The following is a 5,105-nucleotide window of genomic DNA, read 5'->3' as shown; positions in this document are numbered from 1 at the left end:
CTCAACATTTGAGTTTTTTTCTTGCAACTTTTCAACCTTTAAAACCAAGAAATTAAAAAACAAAAAAAACAAACAAGGAATTTCCTGAGATTTTTGGCAGAAACTTACTCTTTTTTGTTTTATTTATTTATTTAAATTTTTTTTTTTTAATTACCCTTGAATAAGTTGCATTTTAAGTTGATTTTGTATTTAATGTGTAGTATTAGAGTACATTTTTAAGTACCTTGTTTAAAGGGGAAAAAAACGCTGGCCTCTACCAACGGTTGCCTCGAAGACCGGATAGCGCTTTCTGGTTTCCACGGCAACCGTTGGTGGGTGGGATGGCGCGGGTAGCCAACTGGTATCCAAGGCAACCAAAGTTGTAGAACGCCACGAAGCCAGAGCGAAGTTGAGGAGGTTTATTTGTCCTGGAAAACATGGCGGAGAACGTAAAGGAAGCCTGTCAGCTTCATGGTGAATGGGAAGTCAGAGTCCCCCAAGCCCTCTTTTTTATTATACCACTGTGAAAGATTCCTGCGTGTGTTTGTTTTTGCGGGGATCGACTGTGGCGACAGCAAAGAACGCAACGTGGAGAGGCTAACAGGCTACCATGCTAACGCTAACCACCCAGCAGGCAGCGCCAGCTGAAAAAGCCCAGGAGTTAAAGGCGAGTTGAAGCAAACGGCAGTCTTTCTTTACGAGTTCAGTGAAAATAGGTCAGTTGATTTCTTGCAAACATGGTGCAACGTTGTGAACATGTAGTGTTGCATATTGATATTTATCCGTTTCCTACCTTGTTAAATCATCGGTTATTTATTGTGATGAATAATTAACATGGTGTGTTTTTACATAGATGGATATTATTAATCGTGTGGTTAAAGGTAAATTGAGTTACATTTATTTCAGAAGTGTGTATTAAACTGGTGTCTCTTCATTATTATATACTCTAACAAAGTAGACAGTTCTAGTAGTTTCTAGAGGAGGTCTTTTTCGAGARCTCCTGTAAATACTGGGGCATCACTGTATTTACACTGGCCCTATTTTATACATGTGAACATCTTTTTTTTAATCAAATATATCAATGTGATGTGCAGAGCTTACATCATTGTATTCTGTTTTTACCGCAGGGTAAAGTGAGCATCCCTGTTTACCTTTTAACACGGGAGTTTCATCCTTCTGGTAAGTTTGAAAGAAATACCATAATTCCAAAGGACGCCAGCAAAACTAATATGTGTCGGATGAAATGCTGCTGGAATAAACTGTTTCATTATTCATGATACGGGCATATAAACATGATCCACAGTAATTCTCATTTTAAATATTCATCAGGCAGAGAAAAAGGCTATTTCAGGTAACTTGGCTGAAGAGGACCAGACAGAGTTTTGTGGTACACCAGTGAAAATATGCAGTTATTCTCCTTTTGGTGTTTAATTTGAAGTATATTTATTTGTAAATGTATTTTAACTTGTTAGATTGCAAATAAGTGAACTGCAAGAGGAAAGGAAAGAAATAAGAATGACACGAAACTGAAAAATGAACTTTATATTGACCGAAAATTTAGCACAAGGACGCTAAACAATATATATTTTTTTGGCATTAAAAAACAGCTCCATATTTTAATTTGAGATCCCTGAATAACAAAATAATTGTTGTCAATGACCCCAAGATGTCAAGGTCATGGAGGCTAAGAAAACATTTGGACTGAGGCGGACTGCTCCAAAGTTTTCAAGTATCGTTAAATACAAGATGTCTTCACTATTAGTCTGGCGCCAACACCATTAGCAGCACCTGCCAGCATTGGCTAGAGCTAATTGTCTGGTGCTAACTGCATTAGCTACAGTTAGCAAAGCTAACAACATTAGGTAGAACTAACCATTAGTGGAGCAAACGGCATGAATGGGTGTTTAAAGTGACATAAAACATCTTTAAGTCTTTGTAACAAACCATTGTAATATATTTCAGAAAATGTTTTTATCTCAGTGCTAACCGTAAGCAGCTTGAGTTAGAAACGGGAGCTCTTTGCAGCCTACGCTCTCCGTCTGGGTTAGCATCTTCAAGCAGCAGCAACTTTTCTCTCTCCTCGTCTTCCATTTATTAATCCCCAGTTTAATTTCCCCTCATCATTTCTGTTTTGTCTTCGATTTCAACTCTTTCCAGTTCAGATTGAAAGTCATGAAAGTTACTCAATGCTCAGAAATTACTGTTGTGATTTTACGAAGATGGCGCCGCAGCACCTAGCATAAGTCCTCTACCCAGAATGCATTGAAACGTAAACATGGCAACGTGCGTGTAACAATATTTTAATTAAACTTATTAAACTAGTCTACAGTATTTTTACTGTTTTTACAACTTAAATGAATATTTCTCAATATTTCTATTGTTGCTAATCATGGATCCCTTTAAGGCTTTTTACATGTTTACCAGGTAGGATAGAGGCTGCAGAGATGTTGTATTTCTAAACCACTATCATCAAAACAATATACACATCATGTCCTAAAACAACACATTTTAAATATTAGCACCAGACAGTGTTTTAAATTTCATAAAATAATTCAGATTTAATAATAATCCCTGATTTTAATCACCTCAGCTCTTCCCAGGATGGAATAATACTTCCATCCCTGCAGCTAAGCTTGATACATTTTGCTTCAAAGAATATTTTTCTGCATCTGTCTTTATCCAAGGTAGCAATGTTGAGTCTATTGAATTATGACAGAAGGATCTCTGCTGTTTTCCACTCATACTGTTGAGAAGTCTTCTCAAATAATTCAATCAGGTCATAAGATCAGAGGATTTTTTTCTCATTTCCTGAGACGGTTGGGGGGCCTTTTGGCCAATCTCCAGCAAACAGTTACGTGCTTATTAAAGAGAAATGACCTTTATACCGCAAAGGTCTGATTGGAAGACCACAACACTGCAGATTTCTTTCTGTACGGCTCAGCCAGGGCCACAAAGAAACCCCGAATCTAATTCAGTCTGGTCGGCAGCTAGTTGAGAGAATCTGCCTGTGGTTCCAAAGTTCTTTCATTTTCAGAAATCCTGGGGCTGCTCTGGCCTTTGATGTGGTAATTTCAACAGAAATAGCAAGTTTTTGGACAAGCTGTGGAAGCTGAAAGCCGTTGACCTGTCCGCCGCCTCGGCCTCGCTCTAAATAAACACGTCACTGTGAGGAAAAGGTGCTGATGACGCTGCTTGACTCTAAATCGTCCTTACATTGGTCCAAACATCGAGTGAAGCAGCAAACAGTTTAGATTTATTGGGTGTATACATTTGATAAACATACATGGACGGATGATACTGGGAACAGCCATCTTGGTTGGTACAATAGCTAACTGTCATGACAGTTGCTATGGAGTTGCTATATCAACAACAAACAAGTCCCAAGATAAGAACTAGCTCTCGCATCGTTCCTATCTAACTTATAAATGATGTAAGTACATTTCAGCTACGAGGTCTCTTCCCACCTCTGTGATAATAAATATCAATGATGTTTACTGTAGTACTTACTGCTGAACTAGCAATATTAGCTTAGCTAATGCTTTTGCTTTTATTTGCTAGCTAAGACTGACATGTAGCCTATGTGTTTGTTGCTACATTTATTTACTCTGTGACCAGAATCGTGATATTCACACACAGAGTTTGTACGTCCTTTACAAAGCAGTTAAACAGTCATTTTACGCGTCCATGGATTTGTATGCACTCTTCATGTTCACTGAGTAGTTAATTATGTCATAGTAGGAGATCAGAGGCAGCTTGTCCACATCGTCTGACATGTTTTCCCTCTCCGCCTCGTACGATCTCGACAGCAGCCATTTTGTTCATGTATCTTCCTCTAAGACTTTGGTCAAGAGCGTCCACATAGTTTCTTTTTGTTGGTCTGGAAGCCATGGGTCATCTATGATTTGCGCTTGCCTACCAAGATGGCGCGGATCACGTCTGGTTCAGACTTGTAGGAACGACGTATGTATAGTTGAGGAAAGTGGCGCTGGAGAACTGGAGTTGCTGAATCGTGCTCTAGATGCTCATCCTGCAGATCAGCAGCAGAATTGATATTCTTGGACTTGGAAGAACATAATTTTTGGGGGGTATTTTTTAATCATTTATTATTTTTTGTATTGTTTTGACCTCTGTTACAATCCTCCTCACAAGACATTTTGGAAGATAAACACAAAGATGGATCTTTGTACAATATATTAAACAAGTTATGAATTATTAATTCAAGGTTCCTAAGAAAAAGTGAAGTAAAAATTAAGAAAATGCTTCAGTTTACTTTGTTTCACAGGAATTAGCTGCAGTTTTTGCCAACTAGTGTGGAGGGTGCCGTATCTATCATTCCCAGAAAAGCTGACCTGATATAAACTCCTTCTCGACTTCTGAATATTTTCTGTATTTCCTGGTTCCTCCTCTGTTTTTCCTCTTCTTCGTTTCTTGGCTGAGATTTTCCTGTTTCCTGAATAACTGTGTGTTTCTGGTAAAGTAAGCGTGTGTGAAGTCACAGTTTCATGTCATTGTTCCCTAACACGAATCCAGCGGGAACACGGCGTGGCTACGCTGCTTCATCATCCAAGAACAGTCTGCGGGGTTTATTAATTATCCAGCAGGCAGCATGTCTGATGTCTTTGGCTCCAATGTGAAAAATTATTACAAGCTGGGGGACAAGTTGCACTTTCTATCCACCCAGCCTCCTGGGACTTCTTATGTGTGGATTTTTAAAGGTGAACTATTACAGGATGCGACCTGGAACAGGCTAGAAAAGATCTACAGGTTCAACAAAACATGTTCATGACATTCTTCTGCACAAGATCATGAGATTTTCTTTCACAATGAGCTGTTTCAAAGCCTCTTGTCACTTTGAATCCAAATACTCTGCTGGTGGCCACGCCCCCCAACTCATTATCTAAACTCACACGCTAAAATGGCTGCAAGCAGATGCGCAATTATACAACTGTAGATGTTTTAATAGCAGAAGTGGAGCCTCCTGCACAATCAGTAAGTTGTACAGCACATAGAGCATAGTAGCTAAAACCATAGGCTGCTAGGTAACGGCCAGAGCTCCACTGGGGTTGCTAGGTAACGGCCAAAGCTTCACTGGGGTTGCTATGGGCAGAGCTCCACTGGGGTTGCTA

General features: G+C 39.3%; 1 long non-coding RNA gene across 1 annotated transcript in view; it reads left to right on the top strand.

Annotated features, from left to right (window-relative positions):
• The first annotated feature begins 328 nt into the window (after nucleotides 1–328).
• The window catches only part of LOC103461821 (uncharacterized), a 33,644-nt gene continuing 28,867 nt past the window's right edge, over nucleotides 329–5,105 (top strand). Inside the window, exons 1-2 of the long non-coding RNA XR_533219.2 lie at nucleotides 329–695; nucleotides 1,107–1,158. This is a non-coding gene — a long non-coding RNA (uncharacterized LOC103461821). The remainder of the gene's footprint in view (nucleotides 696–1,106; nucleotides 1,159–5,105) is intronic.

The sequence above is a fragment of the Poecilia reticulata genome, linkage group LG2 (genome assembly GCF_000633615.1).
Source record: "Poecilia reticulata strain Guanapo linkage group LG2, Guppy_female_1.0+MT, whole genome shotgun sequence".
NCBI classification, from domain to species: Eukaryota; Metazoa; Chordata; class Actinopteri; order Cyprinodontiformes; family Poeciliidae; genus Poecilia; species Poecilia reticulata.
The sequence above is the reverse complement of the archived record's forward strand: the minus strand, read 5'-3'. Positions and strand labels throughout refer to the sequence as shown.